The sequence below is a fragment of the Canis lupus genome, chromosome 33, assembly GCF_003254725.2.
Source record: "Canis lupus dingo isolate Sandy chromosome 33, ASM325472v2, whole genome shotgun sequence".
Taxonomy (NCBI): Eukaryota; Metazoa; Chordata; class Mammalia; order Carnivora; family Canidae; genus Canis; species Canis lupus.
This window is the reverse complement of record NC_064275.1, coordinates 20,880,738-20,901,080: the sequence shown is the minus strand read 5'-3', so window position 1 is coordinate 20,901,080 and position 20,343 is coordinate 20,880,738. Positions and strand designations below refer to the sequence as shown.

The following is a 20,343-nucleotide window of genomic DNA, read 5'->3' as shown; positions in this document are numbered from 1 at the left end:
TTGAAACAAAAATGACCACTTCCTTTTAGTGAGACTATTTTAACCACATAAAGTGGGTGGGAAATGTGTCTTATTATGGATAGGTTTGATAACACAATTACTCTGAAGGCACAGCTACATGAGCAAAATGCTTGGATTTTTTTTTTTTTTTTTTTTTGTATATTAGGATGAGAAGCCAGGCTATAAAGGCAGGACAGGGCAGGAAGCTCCATGGAGGTTTCTATATTGTGCTTTCTTCCAGTGGAGAGCTGGAGAAAAATAGACCGTTGCCTGTTGCCTTAACGACCAGCATTGCTTGTGACCTTCATTGAATGTCTCTGCGTTTTTTAGCAACATTGCTGAGTAGGAGGAAGGCATGGATTGGAGAAGCATATTCTTGGAGACTATTGTGCACAGCCTAAATAACCATCATAATACATAAGTGTAAAAAAACACAAAGCCGCCTAATTGTAAGACTTGAGTTGAAAGAGAAATCTGGTGGTATCAACTGGGGCCTTTGGCTTTGGGGTTGTTGAGAAGGTTTTGTGTAGGAAGCACTGATTGGCATGATTATGGGTCCAGAAACCAAGCTGCCAGCTGTGGCTATGGATGTGAAGTGTTCCCGCCATCTTACCTGGGTTCTCAGAGTGGGGGTCAAATGAATGCTGGGGACTGAGAAATGCATTCAGTTTCATAGACTTTGAAACAGAATAGGAAAATGTCGAGATCAAACAAAAAACAAAACAAAACAAAACAAAACAAAACGGTGGCTGAAACATTGCCTAAATATAGCTTCCTAGGGTCCTGCTGCTTCACCAAGTCACACAGCACTGAAATGGTTGAGGAACAGGTGTGGTGTCTCTGTATACTTGGTCTGACACTGGCCAGGGACATGTAGCAAGACAGTTATCCTTTCATTCTTTTACTCTCCCTCTCTTCCATTTGGCAGTGCTTTAGCCTGTATCTGAATGACATGAAAGAATGATTTCTAAGCGAAACCAGAGAATCCTGTGACTTAGAAGTAACGGAAGTGAACGCTAGGCAGTATCATCATAGGGTTTTCCTCACCCATGCAGTGAACACTTGATATATTTCTTGGAAAATTGTGACAAAATTATTACAAAAGATGACCCTACTTATATTACTACTCTAAGCTTAGGTGCTCGACTGTTTTAAGGCACCCTTTTACAGAAACAATTCCAATGTGCCCAAAACTACTGCCTCTCTGCTTTAAAGGAGAACTCATACTCATAAAACACTGTGGCTAGGGACGCCTGGGTGGCTCAGCGGTTGAGCACCTGCCTTCAGCCCAGGTTGTGATCCTGGAGTCCTGGGATCAAGTCCCACATCAGATTCCCTGCATGGAGCCTGCTTCTCCCTCTGCCTATGTCTCTGCCTCTCTCTCTCTCTCTCTGTTTCTCATGAATAAATAAATAAAATCCTTTAAAAAATAATAATAAATAAATAATAAAACACCTGTGGCTTGCAGACAGAAATATTTCCATTTTTTAGAAGTAGATACATTAGCACATGGGCACATTCAGTTGAAAATGGAGCCTGAAATTGGTAGAAATAAATATGCAGCAGAAACAGGACACTGGAACCAAGCTTCACACATGAGGGAGCCGAATAAGTCACAAGCTTCCTTATGATCCGACTGAACCTGCATTTCCTCTGAGCCCCCCATGGGCCTAGAACTCTTGGTCAGCTATAGATCTTGGAGGGCAGAAACTTTGTTAGGACGCTAATTTTGCTATTTTGATGCCTTTCAATAATCACCAACTTTCATAGATTCTGGTGAAGAAGATAACGGTCAACACTGTTCAATGTGGAGTCTTTTTCATACTCATTTATTTAATAAATAACTGTGATAGAAAGAAGGTTGCAAACTGGTTAGAAAGAAGACATGATTCCTACCCTCTTGGGGTTTAGAGTCTAGTCAAATAGGTAGATATTAAACAAATGAGCACATGATGTGAGTACAGAATTGCCAATAATACTAACTGTACAAAATATATCTTTGTATCAATTGCACAATAATACGGTTTTTGCAAGATACTACAGGAGAAATCCAAACATTCTTTAAAGCAAAAAATGGATATGTGTAGCTTTAACTGCTAATTGTTTTTTGATATCTATTCTCCCTGTCTTTTGCGGTAATAGAGTTTTTCACTGGGCACGTGGCCACCCAGATAATGAATACATTTCCAAGCCTTTCTTTCAGAGAAGTATGGCCCATTGGATAAGTTCTGGCTCATAGAATGTGAGTGAGAGTGTTGAGTTCAAGTTTTGGGCTGTTTCCTTAAGAGAAAGAGACCATGCTCTTCCCCTCTCCTTCTTCCTGACTGTAATGTGTTCATAATGATGGGACATAAAGAACATCTTGGACTGTGAGATGGAAGCCACATCTTGAGAATTGCAGACTGACAAGACCCAACACCATCATACCACCATACCAGACCCGAATCTTCTCCCTGACGTCATATGTGAGAAAGAAACAAATGCTGCTGTATCTATCAATGTATAACCTGTATCCGAACTAATAAATATTCCTCTTCTCCTAGTGCACTGGTATCAGTTTTCATTTGAAAACAATCTTCATTGCAAGAAAACAAAATGTCCATTTGAGGGACATTTTTCCTAGTGAAATTGTCTAGGATATTCTTGCATTCCTAAATTTATATTTCTCACCAAAAATGTAATTCTCAATAATGTGAATAAAACTCGAATGATTTCATGTGAACAGATTTCAAAAACAGGCAAAACAAATCAATGGTGTTAGGGCCATAATAAAGGAAGTTAACCATCCAAAGACAGCTCAATCTTCTAAAGATCTTGGAGAGCAGGGAATCATATGGTGGGAAAGAGCTGAGATATCAAAAGATAGAGGGTTAGATGCTAGAGGGCTGAGCTTAGACATCACGTAACCAAATTACTTCGGCTTGTGAGATGGTGAATAAACTTTAAGTAGTGGCGCCCAAGAAGAAATCTCAGAAGCCTCTACATGATATCAAAATGTTTCATCTCTTATTCCTATCTAGAGAGAATTAACTCACTCAATATACTTAGAAGCATTAACTCAATTTAATCTTCATAAAATTAGATTCTCAAATAAATTCTAAGAATTTTCAGCTTTTCATTTGAAAGGTATTTTGTGTCTTCCAATCAATTGCATAAATGCTTAATTGTGTTTTTACATTGATTATTTAAAAGGAAATGATATGGGGATAGGAATGAGAATTTCTTGAAATAATAATATGCATTTACCAAAGCAGTTTGAATGATACTCCAGATGACAAATTATGGATCAAGTGTCACAAATGCTATACTCATGTCTTTTTCCATCTATAGTTCCCATGAGTTTATTTGATTACTAATATCACGGGATATATCATGTCCACAAAGGAAAATAAACTGAGAAGAGAATCTACTACATCTACCCCATGTACTTACTATTTAAAATCTTTTATAAAGTACAGTAAGAAAATAGATTGATGACACAAATTTCATTGCTGAGGTCTGAACACCGTAGTCACACGGCCATTAGAAAGTCCTATACCTACATCAGAGGAGACAGTAAATTTAAAGCTCCATTCGTAAACTTTAAATGAATTTAATGTACTTTGTTTCATAGCCTTGCCATCTTTAATCAAGGATGGCCAAGTCCTTATGTCATCTGCTTTCTCCCACCCATACTTCTTATTCTGAACATCTAATTCCTCTCATTGAATTTTTCTATTGCTGTCAACTTTTTCTTCTTCCAATTCTGGGATGTTTAACCAATGTTAATTTAATTCCCAAACATCCTCAACTCCCTCCTGCCACCACTTTCTCTAATTAAAGCCTGATTCACTCCCAAAGATATTGCTTATTGAGGAAACCCTATAAAAAGTAGAGAATGGTCATTTTGCCAGTGAATTCAGATTATCCTTCATCACTGTTATTTATTCTCAACCAATATTCTCTGGTCTCAAAATAAAACAAAATAAAAGAGATATCCCTTCAGTTCTCATGCCATCTATTTATTTTCTACCATTCTTGCTCTCTATTCTACTATTAATTCTAATATTCTAATATTCTTGAATATTAGAATATTTTCTACCATTCTTGCTCTCTATTCTAATATTAATTCTAATATTCTTGCTAATTTCTTTCCCATTGTTCCACCTAAATCCTGCCATCACCCGATATTTTTTTAGGTTCCATGTGGTCAGTGTAACATTCTAATTTCCTAATTATTTGGCATTTTTGACTCTTAAAAGTTTCAACTGAACCTCCCTGCCATTCTCAGTACTCACATTAATAATAGATTCAACTGTCATCTCTTAAAATGTTCATTTCTTACATATTAAATTCCAAAATTCCACTTCCTAACCACAACCACAACCCTCAACTTTCTCATTCCTTTACTCCAGCTGTATCATCTTTGATCTCATTTTACCCTCTGGTTCCTTAACTTATCCATTTCTCTCTATAGATCTCCTATTTTAAAGATGGAATGAGGAATTAACTCCAATGTAAGCATATTAAGACTAAGGACTCCTGGTAAAAATCCAAGTATAGATATATAGAAACAGTTCAGAGCTCACAGGATAAATCTGGGTTGGAGTTATAATTCAGGAATATTCAGCATAGAGATGACATTTAAAGACATAAGTCTGGATGAGATCAGCAGGGAGAAGTGTTGATAGAAAATGGGCTTGTAAGGAATACTGAAATACTTCATATTTTTAAGTCTGATGGAGGAGAAGCCAGCCAAGATGTCTGAGAATAAAAGAACAATGAGCTGGAGAGACACCAGGAGGGTGTATAGCATCATGGAAGTCGAGAAAAAGAGTATTTGAGGAGGGAGAGTGTAATCTATTGTGTGGAATGCTGAATATGATAGAATAAGAACTTCTACTTAGAATATAGAACGTGGAAATTATTAGAAGGAAAAAAAGTCTTTTGGAATCTGAAGTTGGAAACCAGATTAAAGTGAGCAATTAGATGAGTAAAAGATGAGGAAGTTAGGGTATGAAGGAAAACAGAAAAATTGTGAGAGAGCCCAGTGAGATGGTAGGTTAGGGAAGCTTGCTGGCTTGCTTCCTTCCTTCCTCCCTTCTCTCTCTCTCTCCTCTCTCCTTTCCCTCTTTCCTTTTCTTTCTTTCTTTCTTTCTTTCTTTCTTTCTTTCTTTCTTTCTTTCTTTCTTCTTTCTTTCTTTCTTTCTTCTTTCTTTCTTTCTTTCTTTCTTTTCTTTCTTTCTTTCTTTCTTTCTTTCTTTCTTTTTCTTTCTCTCTCTCCTTTCTTTCTTTCTTTCTTTCTTTCTTTCTTTCTTTCTTTCTTTCTTTCTTTCTTTCTTTCTTTCCTCTTTTCCTCTCCTTCCTTCCTTCCTTCCTTGCCTCCTTTCTCCCTTCTCCTTACATATGAGAGATACTGACAATGTTTGAATATGAGTATGTTTGAATTCCCTATTGGAATATTCTAGTGGTAAAGGAAAGTTTATCAAGCTGTTGAGAAAGAATCAATGAAGGAGCAAAGTCCTTGAAAAATTATTTGAAGATGGAACTCAGTCTGAAGGTGGAGAGATTTTCCCTTTTCTAGGAGAAATTATGTTTTTTTAATTTTTTAAATTTATTTATTCATGATAGACATAGAGAGAGAGAGAGAGAGAGAGAGAGGCAGAGACACAGGAGGAGGGAGAAGCAGGCTCCATGCTGGGAGCCCAACGCAGGACTTGATCCTGGGTCTCCAGGACTGCGCCCTGGACCAAAGGCAGGCGCTAAACCGCTGAGCCACCCAGGGATCTCCGAGAAATTATGTTTTTACAATGAATTGGAAAAGCTAAAGACACAAGTTGTTTTTTCTAGTTTGTTAACGAGAGTGTAAAAAAAAAAATTTCCTCCAATAGTTAACTTTATTAATGAAGCATAAGACAGGTCATCAACTTAGAGTTAGGAGGGGAATGGGAGGTTTGAGAAATGTTAAGTTATGAAATAATATACTTGGGGGGGAAGCATATTTCTTGAAGAAATTAATAGGATTTTGGCAGCGATCAAGGTCCAAAAGAGTTTATGGTCATGAATTAAAGTGAAACCAGTTAGACTGGTTTACGTTCTTGTTTCTCCCCTCCTTATTGTTGTTTGTGGTGGTGGTGATGTTTTTGTTTGTTTGTTTGTTTTTACTGTTTTTAGAACTTTTTCATGACTTTCAGACTTATTTCTTTAATACAACAGTACTCCTTGAGGAAAGATACCATATCCTATTTTACTTTTGTTTCATCATAAGAATAGGCATACTGTAGGTGCTCAATAAAGTATATTAAATCAGTGAATAGAGCATAGGAGCCCAACTCATCAAAAGTTTTACATTAAAATTATTATCCCACTGCCAGAGACTTACCACAAGAAATATTTGTTTAGCGTGAGTATTTACAGATACAGTACAGTAATTTTAGTGGGATTTTAATTTAGGTTTCATGTAGTATTCCCAATCCATCTGTTAATTGCACTGATTACATCCTCTGGCTGATTACACTGAAAATTGCTATCCATGCCTCAGGTCAGGCAATGAGAAAGTTGTGGGTTGAGTTGTGAGGGAGGATAAATCGGTGTGAATTGAAGTAACAAGCAACTGAAAATAAAGGCAGGGGATGTTTGGAGAGAGTGTGCTGATTAGTTACCATGCTGAGCGTTTTGCCTTCAACAAAATCTAACTCTGTGAGCTGATTGAAAGCCTAAATTGCTGACTTACTGCAGTAACACATTGTTTCTTATAGTAAACTTACCAACTCTCTAAATTTTATTTTATTTTATTCGAGTGTAAGGAACACACCCCTAAGTCCATCCATGGGGACTGTTTCTTACTGCAGTAGCTGGTTGCCAGTTGTTTAAATTCCCCAATTGAGTCATTTAACTCTCTATTCTGACCTTGGATGTCCTGTGAACTTGTCTGAATTTTGTGAATCAGTGTAGTGTAGTCCAAGACAGGTGAGGGTAAGAGCGAGTCCTAGTTAGGCTTGAGGATTATCTTATTTGAGTATTTTCTCTTGAGTCATGAGTATTAATCGTATCTTTAGGAAGGAGGAAATTGGAAGAAGGGTGAGAAACTAATAGTAAAAGTGAAGATTCTTTTAGGTCTGGTGTGTTCTCCCAAATACAAGAGCCTTGCTTAAGGCCAGTAAATGGAACAATAGGGAGAGAGAGAGAGAAAGAGAGGAAGAAGATGGGGATGTTCAAGCTAATCTGCATTTGGCTGATAAAATATGCTGAAAGTCTCTATCAACCTGCATTTATATCTGCTTTGGGCCTTTTTGTATTTGATATTTTTAGCAGCGACTTGGATAACAAAATAGAGGGCCTGCTTATTAAATTTTCAAAAGTCTAATTTGTGAGGGATATCTCACATTCTGAATAAAAAATAAAACTTCAAGTTTGTCAGCTTAAACAGTGAGCTAAAACTAACAAGCTGAAAATCAGCGGGAATAAATGGGAAGTCCAACACTTAGATTAAAACTTCCATTGCACAAAACAGTTTGGGGGAAATGTGACTTAATATCAGTTTATATAAAAACAGACGCGGACTTTTGACACAATTTATGATACGGAGTAGAGATTGAGCATGCATACATGAAGGCAGGGCCCGGCAGAGGGTGAGTGAGAGAGAGAAAGAGAGAAAGAATGAATCTTAAGCAGGCTCCATGCCCAGCATGGTACCCAATGCCCGGCTCTTACGCTGAGTTCATAGAAGTATGACATCCAGATTGTGGGAGGTAAAAATCGAAACTTACTCTGTACTAATTTGGTTAATTCTGTAGCCAATATATTTTAAAGGACCCATTGAAAACTGGACAGAACATGAGAGACTCCTAACTCTGGGAAACGAACTAGGGGTGGTGGAAGGGGAGGCGGGCGGGAGGTGGGGGTGACTGGGTGGCGGGCACTGAGGGGGGCACTTGGTGGGATGAGCACTGGGTGTTATTCTATATGTTGGCAAATTGAACACCAATAAAAAATAAATTTATAAAAAAAAAAGAAAGAAAACGGGATAGTAATTGGATAGTTAAAAAAATAAATCTGTATACCACCATATGAGTTGTCTAAAGAGAAGGATATTTCATGGGGGCATGAGAGCCATCCTTTTATTTGAAGAGTTTCTGAGTAGAAGTGAAATTCTCCAGAGGCCAAAACTTTTTTTTTTCATAAATGAGACTTAACCTTTGGCTTCAATTTAAGGAAGTTTTATTTGTTTGTTTTTTTGTGTTTCCCCAATAATTCAGGCTTGGTTGAGAATTAAAACTGTTTTGTGAAAGATGGAGCCTGGAAGGCAGGCTGGTGGGATGGACAAGGAAAGGCACACTGGCATGGTGGGGTGTGGTTTGGCCTGAATGTGGGTGATCCTTAACCTCCCTATGATTCCAGGAGAGGATGTTGGATTTAGAAAGTTGAATCTTGATAGTGAAAGTGTGTTCCTTGGTATTAGCCATCCAGGCTGCTGAGTGGTGCACATAGACGCTGTTTGCTGTTCCATTAGCTCAGCCTTGCCTGATGGACAGGTGCTGTTCCCAGTGAAGCTGGCTCAGCTCTCTTTATTTTGGTTACTTTGAAGCAGAGGGACTAATCCCCTCTGGAGATATTTGCTTGTTTTTGCTGTCAAAGCAATCACACTTTTCCCTTTGTATCTCTTGGCTTGTTTTTTGAAGTTTAGCTCCACAGAAAAATAGGCCTCATGTTTCCTTGGTGATTCACTGGGTCTGGATGGCCCCTCCTCCACCCCTCCAGAACAGCAGCCGATAGGTTCTTCATCTGGGTTTGTGTCTTAGCCTCCAGGAGGAAGAATGAAAGACCACTTTTGGGGTCAAAACTTAAAAATTCCTTGTAAAACATATCTCTTAGATGTCAAGATAGTCTGGAGCCACTGTTGTTGTTTTTGTTGTTATTGTTATTCTTTTTCTTTTCTTCCTCTCTTTCTTAATGTATATTTTCCTTCCTTCCTTCCTTCCTTCCTTCCTTCCTTCCTTCCTTCCTTCCTTCCTTCCTTCCTTCCCTCCCTCCCTCCTTCCTTCCTTCTCTCCTTCCTTCCTTCTTTACTTCCTTATTTCCTTCCTCCTTTCCTTCTTTACTTCCTTCCTTCCTTCTGTTTTCCTTTCCACCTTTTTTTTGAGGTGTCTTCTATATAAAAAAAGAAGGAAATGTTAGATGTTGTCACTTTATATTATAGAAATTAATACGTTTATCAGAAAAAAAATATAGCAACTCCATATTAGCCCTATTTGGCAAAAGCATCAATGGTCTACATGTGAGGCTTTTGTCGTTAGGGTTATGGAAAATTAACACTTCTGGCTATTCTTCTACAGGACTCTTTTCCAAAATAGGATTTTTTTAATCAGGACATAGACCTAGAAATGTATTTGTAAAAATTGAGCTAAAATTAAAAGAAGGAAAATATTATAAAATATTAATGTAAATACAAATACACGTGCCTGCTTTTTTCTTTCCTTTTTTTGTTTTGTTTCTTTTAGATTGAGAGAGAGAGAGAGAGGGAGAGAGAGATTGAGCAGGCATGCATGAAGGCAGGGCCAGGCAGAGGGAGAATGAGAGAGAGAGAATCTTAAGCAGGCCCCATGCCCAGCATGGTGCCCAATGCCAGGCTCAATCTCACTACCTTGAGATCGTGACCTGAGCCAAAATCAAGAGTCCTACCCATAACTGACTGAGCTACCCAGGGACCCCCTATGTCTGTTTTATGACCTGAATGCATTGTTTATACCACATGAAATGAAAAAATTAAATAAAATGTAAATTTTCTCTGAAATATACATGGCTAGTCTGCAGTATTTTTTTTTTTTTTTTTACTTTATGTCATACGGCTAGAATGGAAAATGCCCTATAGAATCTTGCTATTCTAAATGTAGTACGTGGACCAATAGCAATAGCATCATCTGGGAACTTACTAGAAATTCAACATCTTAGGCCCTAGTTCAGATTAATTATATCAAAACCTGAACTTTAACAAGATTCCCAGTGATTCATATATACATTAAAGTTTGAGGCATACTGCTCTAGAACATATATACTCAAAAACTTGAAGTCATCCAACATCTAACAGGCAGAGCTGGCTTTACAGTAGATGTCACTATTTTAATGAGAGCATCTCAGAAAGGTTGTCATGGCAAGACCATCTCTTGCTAAACTCTTCTTTGTATTTGGGATAAATCCTGTAGTTTTTAGAGTGAAGGCCAGTGTTTCCCCCACCCCCAATTTCCTTATACTCCCCTAGGGGGTTTTGTATGTTCTAGATCAAGGGCACACATTTGTGCAAAGGTCCACACATTTCAGGATGACGAGAAGCATTTCTAAGAGCTCTTAGTTCTACAAGGGAGATTCTCCTGATTTGGGGGAGATCTTTTGTTTTCACTGGATTATTTACTTTGGGATTGACTCTTTCACTTCTTCCCCAGTAGATATTATGGTATAGGTACTTTGGGTTTCCTAATGGGTAAGAAATGTGTCCTTCTTTCCTTTCCAGCAATAACCTAGAGAAGGCTAATAGGAAACCATTATGTAGACCAGGGAAAGAAAGCATAACACGAGAATATCATTCAGACTCTTACCTATGCAGAAGTGTCTTCATAACTCATACATATTCCAGACCAGTTTATCAATGAGGTTTGGACCCAAAGCTCTAGTTAGAAACAATAATGTTCATACCTGGATTATTCTCTAAGTAGATCTCCATCAGACACCTCACATGTGGTAGGTGGTTGAAAGGATTCACAACCTGGAACCCATCAACAAAACACAAATGACATCTGTTAGCACATTTGAACTACATCTCCTTAAAAAATTTGGTTCACGAAGTACAACTAATATTCTTGCAAGGTGTAGGGGTATCATGTTAAGTGAATCTCAACATTTTTGCATTAATGAAAGATCTGAGGGCTGCAGCTGACAGAATGAGGGGCTAAAGGCACGATGGAGCCCATTACCCAAGGGAAGAAAGTAACCAAACAGGAATCATTTCACCCTGGGTCATCTAGAGCATTAAGAGAATACTTACACAATTTTGCTCAGGTAACTACTTTATAACCAATCTATTTGAGCAAAGAACAGCAAGAGAACAGGTAGGTTGAGGACTGTTGGTTTAAACATAACCCTAAATACTTTTTCTAGATTGTAAGCATGGTCTAACATTGTATGGGAATCCTGGAAGACAGAGTGTTGTAAGAGCAAACAGATGGTCAGCTCAGAGTTATCTAGGTTTTGCATGCAAATCTCCTGTTTGCCTCAACACCTATGAAGAAAAAAACTTCCTTTTTTTCTTAGTTAAGGTTAACAGGTAATGGCATAAGGCCGTTTTGTTAATTTAATGAGAAGGTGAATGTGGAAGCACTTGGTAAGCTGGAAAAGCACAGATAGTACATGTGTACATGCAAACAGATTGCCATTTGCTCAAGGTAGGTCAATCTTGATTGCAACCTACAAGCGTGAGAGACATGTTGTTCTCTTTAGACTTCGTTTTGCTGTTTATCAGAATCTGCAACTGATGAGCAAGCTCCCCCTCTTAGGAAATCTCTCCCATTTCTTCAGTTCTATTTTTTTTGCCCTGCTTATCCTGTAGACCATCCTAAAAAGTGCCCTCTCCTCTCTTGGTGTTTATATTTCTTCAAACACTTGTAGACAGTTATCACACGGCGCCTCAGTCATTGCTTCGCCAAGCTAGACAGATTTTGTCCTTTCATCTTTCCTCATAATTCAGTGCCTCCATCTCTTTAATCATTTTTCTGGCTGTTCTTGGAATTCCATCCAATTTGTTGATATCTTTCGGGCATGGAGGTGCCAAGAACGGAGAATACGGTGTGCTTAAGGAGCCGTGTCCATCACTTCTCAGCCAGATGGGACAGTTGTTACTTCAGAGGACAAGTTGACTGTACATCAGGGCTTGAGATAAAGGGAAAGGAAGCAGTAAATCTTGAGAAAGCAATTCTACAATCCATTGTCCCTAGGGAAAATAAAATAAGCATTTAATTAAAAGATGTGTTTCCAGTTTTGTGACTAGCAGATGCTGTTTGGGTGAGAAAGGCAGAAAATGGCATCATTTAATAAGATAAGGAAATACTGTAGCATAATGCCATAAATTAGACCCTTTCTCACATTTGGGGGAAACAGTGGTAAACTATGAACAATATTATCTTGAGAAATGCTTTTCGTTATTTGACTCAATATGAAAGCAGAAGGGAGATTTGAATCAAGTCATTTAAAATATTTAACATACTTCTTGTACCATGCTAATGCAGATTAATATCCGAGTCATAAAATGCACCCCACAAAAGAGATGAATTCTGTAAATTTATATAGAGTTTTTATTAAAGGTTTTAGGTATATTTTAAGATTTAGGTTTAGGTTTACTTGCAGGAGAGATAAAATTGTGAATATTTGTTCTGTAGAAGGCCTATAGTTAATACTCAACAGCCAGTATTTTCTAGTGTATTAGACTGAAGCGGAATATAGATATTTCAGCCAGATGCTTTATTGAAGCTGAGTTTCACTGCAGCCCTAATTTATCTTTAGCGTTTTGCTTTATGCTTATGTTTTAAGATTTTACTGTACTCATTGAACTGTGCTTGATCATTAATAATGGCAGCTATCTTTAATGAGATGCATGTCACCCTATAGCAGGTGATATGGTCTAACAGTCTGAGCATTGAGTTATGAGTCAGAAAGGAAATACTTCTTACATAGGACAATGTTGTAGAATGAGAAAAATACATGTGTCTTAAGGATGGAATAACATTTGAAATGTCAGCATGAAAAAAAAAAACAAGTTTTCGTGAATAATAATTATGCCCCCTTAGTTCCTGAAATGAGAAATTGTAATTCACATATTGCTATTATGAAATCCAGTAGAAGCTTGGTCAATAAAGTGCTGACATTTTTAGTTGAGATATCCCATCTGTTACTTCGTGCTGTAAGGAAGAGGGGGAGAGAGATGGTTACTCCATAGCACATACATTGTCTAGCATTAGAGCTGCCAGAGAAAAGTAAGTTTGCATGTTCTTACTCCTTAGAACTCAGGATGTTTCTGAGGTTGTGTTGTCCTACATACTACCCAATTTTAACCAGTGGCGATCTTTGATATGGGTCTTGTTAGAATGATTATTCTTTTTTTTTTAGAGTGATTATTCTTAATTATTAATTCATACCTTATCTTTGATACCTTTATCCTAAAATAAGGGTTTGAGAGATGGGAATGTAAAATCAAGATTTATAGGCAAATTAACAAAGCTCCATAATTGGATTCATAGGAATCAAGGTCTGGGTTCAGTTCACCCAGCAACGGGACCTTAGGAAATGCCTTTGAGGCTTTAGATGAAATAATTATGTTCTCTTTAATCTCAAGGTAGATGAGAATACAGGAATACCAAGGGGATTATAGCCTGGGGTGATAGTAAGGAAAGTGCTATACAGAAAAGCATAATACCTTCCTATTGTTTCTCATTGTGTGGTAAAGATAATCATATCTCCTTTCATTTCTTTCATCCTCAAAGTTCATTCCTAAAATATGTTGCTTTAGAAATAAAGTTCAATTCTGCAAGCATGTCAGTATTACTAGTAGGATTCAGAGGAGATAATGGGAAAATTGCTCATATTGCGTGAAAAGTAATACTTATATTTAGAATCTCCTGTGAAAAATATAATATTTGGAATTTTTAAAATTTAGTGGATAAATAAGGGCCAGAAAATTAATCTAACCCCAGCTGGGTCTCTGTTACTCAGCTGTACCCCAACTGTATGGTTACAACCATCACTCTTCTGATCACTTTTTTTTTTTTTCTGATCACTTCTAAATATATCTGGGACAGGAGGGATTTGTGCTACCTCCTCTCCTGTTTCTTCATCTCAACTGTCTCTTCTATTTAGTGTCTTCTCTCTTCTGTCATATTTTGTTGCACCATGGCCCGCTGGACCCTTGTTACCAGTGCATCAAAGAGGCCTGGGTGGCAGACACTTTTGTGTAAATCTGAGACCTGTTCTCCTACAGAGAGGGAAGAGAAAGCAGGGTAGGTCTTTTTGTTGTTGTTGTTATGCCCTTGTCAATTACTTCTTCTGACAATAGTATTTGAAAAAATATATATATGAGCATATATAACATACCACTAAAATCCTGGGAAACTATTTTAAAATTAAAAACGTGTAGAAAATTTTAACTTGTATACTAGAATGTTCACTGTTTGAGAGAAATGTGCTCAAGAAGTTAGTGTTGCTTGGGGATATATCTGTGTGTGCAGGCTGTTTTATAACATCACTGTCTTAGTCCTTGATCTTTCTACTTTTAAGAAGGGCTTTTCTTGTTTAAACCATTGGCACACATCTCAACCACATTTCAGGGCACTTCATCCTCTGTTCACAGGAGCTAATCTTAGCCATCTTCTTACTCCTAGCAGGATATTTCCCTAAGTCTTCAATGTGGAATCTATTTCTAGAGAAACAGCTCAGAATAGACTTGAGTAGCTTTTGTCTAACGGAACAATCTAGGGTGTCATGAGAACTCCATTTTGCTTCCCATGCGGTCACAGATTATTTCATCAGTATGTTCCTCCCACTCCTTTTTTAGCGTCTAAAAGTTACTTGCCAAATCAGGTGTAAACTAACATGTATACACACAGATACATACTCTGCTTGCTCAAGAATGAAACACTAGTTCTCAGAAACAGATCTTTCTAAATCAGAGCATTCAAACTAGTATTCCCTTATTTAAATTCATCCCACAACTATATATTTTATTTGGCCTATACAGTTTTTGTTCACTTTTAGAAATAGAGCTAATATTAAAAACCAGAACATTTTGTAGAAAGTTCAAGATTTATGGCTTTGCTTAAAAAGCATAATATGATTTAGATACCCTAGATCAGTAAGTATACACGACAAAATTTGGCTAAACTCAGGATGGCCTGCCCCCGCCCCCCCCCCAGACAGGAGCTGTGGTCTTCATTCAGCCACAGTCTCTATTAGTTCCTGTTACCATTCCCAACATGAAGGCCATGATACTTGTATTTCATCACTTCATTGTTGTTGTTTTTTCCTGATCCACCTTACTTGACACTTATTAATAATAATTTTATAAATAAGGAAGGGGTAAAGATGTAGAAAAATTTATCTAATGAACAGGGAATCACCCCTGAAAACAATCCTAAACTGTTTGCGTGAGTAGGCAAGGAAAAACATATTCCATGTTTTCCCGCAATTCACAATGCCCTTGAGTAAGCTCTACAGCCAAATATGGAACAATGCTAAAAATGCATGAGATTCCTTGAGGAGAGAGAAAGAAAAGTAAAATTCACATTTTCTCAATTCTTAAAATGTGAGCTGCCTGGTTGTGGTTGAGGGAGAAGAAATCATAGAATATCAGCTCTGGAATGATCCTTAGTAACATTTATCTTCTTCCACACCTCAGCAACTATAGATGAAGAAAGCAAGAGTCAGAAATGTTGAATGACTGACCCATGGTCACACTACCCATCTTTTGCAAGATCTGGAACACAAGATCTTTGGCCAAGCCATTGTGCTGCCCAGGATTATTAGAAATTATCTCAGCACATACAATTGACTGAGATCTTTTATGATCTTTTATGTCTGCAGGCTGCAAGATGTACCTTCCCCCCCCCCCAATAAGACTTAAGTTATTCAAAAAGCAGGGAAGATGGTCACATCATGGACTGGGGAGAATCAAATTAACATATTTTTGATTCGTACAGAATGCCTCACCTCTGAACCTGTTAAGCCACGAGACTGATGAACTGAGTATAATTCACTGCTCCTTGTACCAGTGCAACACAGTAGAGAGAATGGAAACCTGGTAGCAGTTCAGATTTAAGTCCAGGCTCTACCTAGTGTTTAAAACCATGTCCAGGAAATTTAATCTTTCTAAGGTTTGGCCACTTTAATAGTACAATGAAGGGAATGCTACCCAGGTTGGTGGACTGCTCATTTATTCATTGAACAGGTATGTATTAAACCCCCACTATGGGTCAGGCATTCCTCTTAGGTGCTAGTTGTGAGCCAGAAAACAAATTCTCTACCTTGCCTTACCTTCCAGAGGGCAAGATAGGTGTATGAATTATATATATCAAGTGGTTCCTGACACAAAGGGCATGCTCAATAATACGCATTTTTTATTCTCTACCCTATTTTCTCCAGAACTAATGCCTAAAACCAGGAGATTCTTCACTCCTGAGCTTCAGTATAGATTGGGAAAGAAAAGTGTATACAAATTGCCAGAGATGGGACTTTGTGAAAGCCACCCAGAATTTAAAATATTTTTTTCCTACGTGTTATAACACAATCAGGGTTAAGTGCACAAGGACCTCTGACTACATACTTCCTCATGACAGCATGTGAAGTCTCTTCCTTATAAAATATAGAAGCAACCCCAATACGACTTCTATTTCAGAAATTTTCTGTTGTTTTTAAAGGAATATTACAGATACTTTGCTTTGTCATCATTTCTTTGCATAACCATTATAAGGCAGAGTAAGTGTCTCACACCTCTAAGATTGGGAGTGGGTGATTAAGAAAAAAACCTTAAACTTTCTTTGGATCATCATCTGTGAAAAAGAGAATAGAGTTTAAGCAGAATTAGGATGTTGGGAGGAGATCTTGAAGGTGTCCAGGAAGACTAATGAGACAATCATTTATATATTTTTCCCCCAAAGAAAATGATCTGTTGATAATTGGGGAAAGAAATGAGAATCAGTTCTTTGCTAGGCCTCTTACATATGTTGTTTCATTTAATTCTTACAACCTGCAATCCATAAAATACAAATATATTACAGTTGGTGTGAAAAAAACAATTTTAGTATAATTTTGAGCTATATATGTTTTGCCTGTGTTTGATTAGGAAGCCCATAAGTGTGATTCACTGTAGCCCATTAGCCATTGTTATATAGGTCTGAAAGTGAGCTCTGTTTAACTTCACTCCAAAGTATACTTTTTTTGATGTTATGTAGAGCTGTTTGATATGGTGAGTAATGTTGAGGATATTGGGTGAATGTCACCAGACATCTATTTCAGGTGTGCTGCTAACTGCCGCGTGGTATGGCTTGAGCAAGCCAATTGATCTCTGGGTCTTGATTTCCCCACCTATGAGATGAGATGAGATGAGAGTAGATTACCTGTAACAGCTGTGCAACTCAACAAAGCCAGATCCTCAAGGAGTGTGCATACATGTGTTTAAATTAGTTTTACTTGGGGGAATCCCTGGGTGGCTCAGCGGTTTAGCGCTTGCCTTTGGCCCAGGGCGTGATCCTGGAGTCCCTGGATCGATTCCCACATCGGGCTCCCAGCATGGAGCCTGCTTCTCCCTCCTCCTGTGTCTCTGTGTCTATCTCTATCATAAATAAATAAATTAGTTTTACTTGGGACGCCTGGGTGGCTCAGTGATTAAGCATCTCCTTTTGGCTCAGGACGTGATCCCAGGATCCGGGGGGGAGTCCTGCATTGGGCTTCCCGCGGGAGGCCTGCTTCCCCCTCTGCCTTTGTCTCTGCCTCTGTGTGCGTGTGTGTCTCATGAATGAATCAATAAAATAAAAATTCCTTAACTAATTAATTATACTTGAAGATATCTGGCTGCCCCACTCTTTTAGAATACTGGAAATATTCTGAATTATGACAAAAGCAGAGTTCCAATCTCTCTTCAGAGATATATATTTATTACTAATTCTAAAATTCCCTCCATTCATATCATTGGCACCAGCTCCAGGTAAAATAATGGACTAGGAAACAGGTGCCTATAGTTATGCGTCTCTTGTTTCAGAACCCCACATCCTCAATTACAAGAAAGCTGTCAATCCCCCAGTATCTTCTTTGTTCCTATCTCCTCTTCCCCACTAACCTTACCTTCTCTCAGCTATCTGATGGCTAGCCCGGGCTAAATTATTTCTGAAAAATGTGCCATTATACTTTACATTCCTATACTGTAATAGTAGAAATCAAGGACTCACTTTCAATCGCAATTTCAAGCTATAACAAAAGTGAGGGCTGTGGTGGGGATGGAGAAGAAATTTCAGTGCATTTGAGCTTTCAGAGTGGCCTTTATCAGATGACGGCAACAAACATTCACAGATTTAACTAATGTAAAGCCCCAAAAGAATGCCTGACACATAGGAGTTTAACAAATAGTAGATCTTATTCCTACTCCCAAGCCAGCTTTACATATTATATAATCTACCCAGATTCCTGGTAGGTTTGTCCCCTTTTAAAATCCCCTTGATGTCTTTGAAACCTGGGACAATATTTTAGAGTTTAATTTAATAGATCAGTTCTACAAATGAACCACTTTTCTCTTGGGCTTTCTTTTCTCTTTCTCTGGCTCTTGCTAATCTTTTATTTTATTCTTCATTCCCATGTTTTCTTTCATTTCTTCTTTTGAATTTGTGCCTTTTACATCTCCAGAATTGCCCTCCTCTAATATTCTTATTATCCAGCCCACCTTGCTTGTGGCAAGGGGGTAAAGTATATTCTCTTGCTCCGGAGAAAGGCTGGTAGTGTGCAAAAGCACCATACCTGAGGCTAGGGGAGAGCTTAATACATTTTCTAATCTCTTCTTCCACTGTGCCCCTCCTCTGTCTTCCCTTGTATTCAGGTACTGAGAGTCAGGCTTTTTTTTTTTTTTTTTTTTTCTGTTTTCTTTTCTCCTGCCTTGTTTTTATTGTGTTTTGCTTTCTGTCAGCTTGTAGAAGACAGAGAACCAGGGATGTATGATGAGCAAGCCTGATAATATGAGAGCAGGAAAACAGCCAAGGGGGATGGGGGGCAAGGGCTGAGGAATCCTGGTGCTGCATCCACGCAGACTACCTGCATTCACCCACTTAAATGAAATGCATTCGCTTCTTTAAAAATGCAGGCAGCTGCCTGTGATTTCATTGCCCTCCTCCCCAGGTTTTTGGCTTTCTCCTGCACAGTGCTTCCCCCCTCCCTCTGTTTTTCTTCCATTCCCCTTTCCCTAGATGATTGTCTTCCCTCTGGATAGGTGGCACTTGTAACCATGGCGGTGACAATACTTCACTTGTTCACAAACTCCATCATCTTAATTCCTACATGGGAGCTATGCAGGCTTTTCCAGGGAGGAGTCCCATCCGACCAGGAAGCAGGTGGTGGCAAACCACCTCTCTGTGTACTGCCCTTGTCAAAGTGATGAAGACTGAGGCCCTCGGGATTGCATGTCACGCTCTCTTTTGCAAATGTGGCCTCCTCGTGCAATCCACAGCAGCATTTACCCAGGAGTTAACGTCAAATGTTTAGAACATCACTCTGCACATCTAGGTGAGCTGACTGCTATGGTGTTATACGACTCTTGCCTTTTGTACAATATGATATTTAATTCCTTTACTTTAAAAAAAAACAACTTCTTCCTTTTTTCTGGCAGAAATAATATAAGGAGAAAGTAAAGAGCTGGTTTGGATGTTTTCCTTCTAGTAGGAGTATCTCTTAAGAGAGGAAACAGGTGTTGAAGTGCCTCTTCTCTTCCTTACCCTTACCCTTACCCTACTCCTTATTTTTCCTCTGTCTTCCTAGTTGGCAAGAGAGTCTGGCTTTTATGTATAAGATTTACAGGAAATGTTTCTTCCTCAGCTGAAGAAATATTTAGACAGCAGCAGAGGCAGACTTGAATGCCCCACCAGTGGCGGACCTTCTGGCCCCATCCAGTCTTTCTCGTGGGAAAACTGAAGCATGAAGGATGTAACTCAGAAATTTTAAAATTACTTTTAATAATCACAGTACTCTCCTTCTTGGAGGCTTGCAGTCTTGGGGCTTTTTGGTTGGTTTGTTTTGGGTTTTTCCTCTCTCTTCACTGGCTTAATATCTCCAGAATCCTGCAAATATTACTCTTCTTTTTCTCTTTTTCCAGGGTAGGTAGGAAGTCCTACTCTAAGTTATCAGGCAAGTGGCAAAAGATGCAATGCCTGCTTCATAGTCTAATCGGGAAACAGTGGTAAAAGAAGAGATGGTTTGGGGACATTGTTTATTCTTTGTCCAAAAACCAGGCCAGTGGATAAGGTAGCCCATATAATAAGGGACTTAAAAAAAAAAAGAAGAAGTGAAATGATATTACAGAGAAACAGAACTATTTTCCATAAAAGAGACCATGAAGGAAACATTGGAGGCATGTGTGCAGTCCAGGTATTTATCAGGGTGGTTTGAGTGTCTCAGACACCAGGAAGGTGCTACTCTTGGTACTTTGAGCGCATTCCTGGGATAAGCAGCATATCCCAAGAGCTTGTTAGAAAGCCTCTCCTCAGATCTTCTGAATCAGATTCAGAATTTGACAAAAAAAAAAAAAAAAAAAAAGGCAGGGTAACTTTAGGGCACTGCTAAAAGCAATTGGTA

At 38.4% G+C, this 20,343-nt stretch overlaps 1 long non-coding RNA gene across 2 annotated transcripts; it reads right to left on the bottom strand.

Moving 5' to 3' along the window:
* Positions 1-9,019: 9,019 nt before the first annotated feature.
* LOC112677941 (uncharacterized) lies at positions 9,020-17,582 on the bottom strand. 2 transcript variants are annotated; one of them, XR_007408034.1, is made up of 4 exons: positions 17,130-17,582; positions 11,441-11,959; positions 10,669-10,738; positions 9,020-9,129 (listed from the first exon to the last, which is right to left on the bottom strand). It is a non-coding gene; the product is annotated as an uncharacterized LOC112677941 (long non-coding RNA). The 2 variants fall into 2 exon arrangements; XR_004811750.2 differs by having other exon boundaries at positions 10,669-11,959.
* Between the last annotated feature and the right edge of the window lie 2,761 nt (positions 17,583-20,343).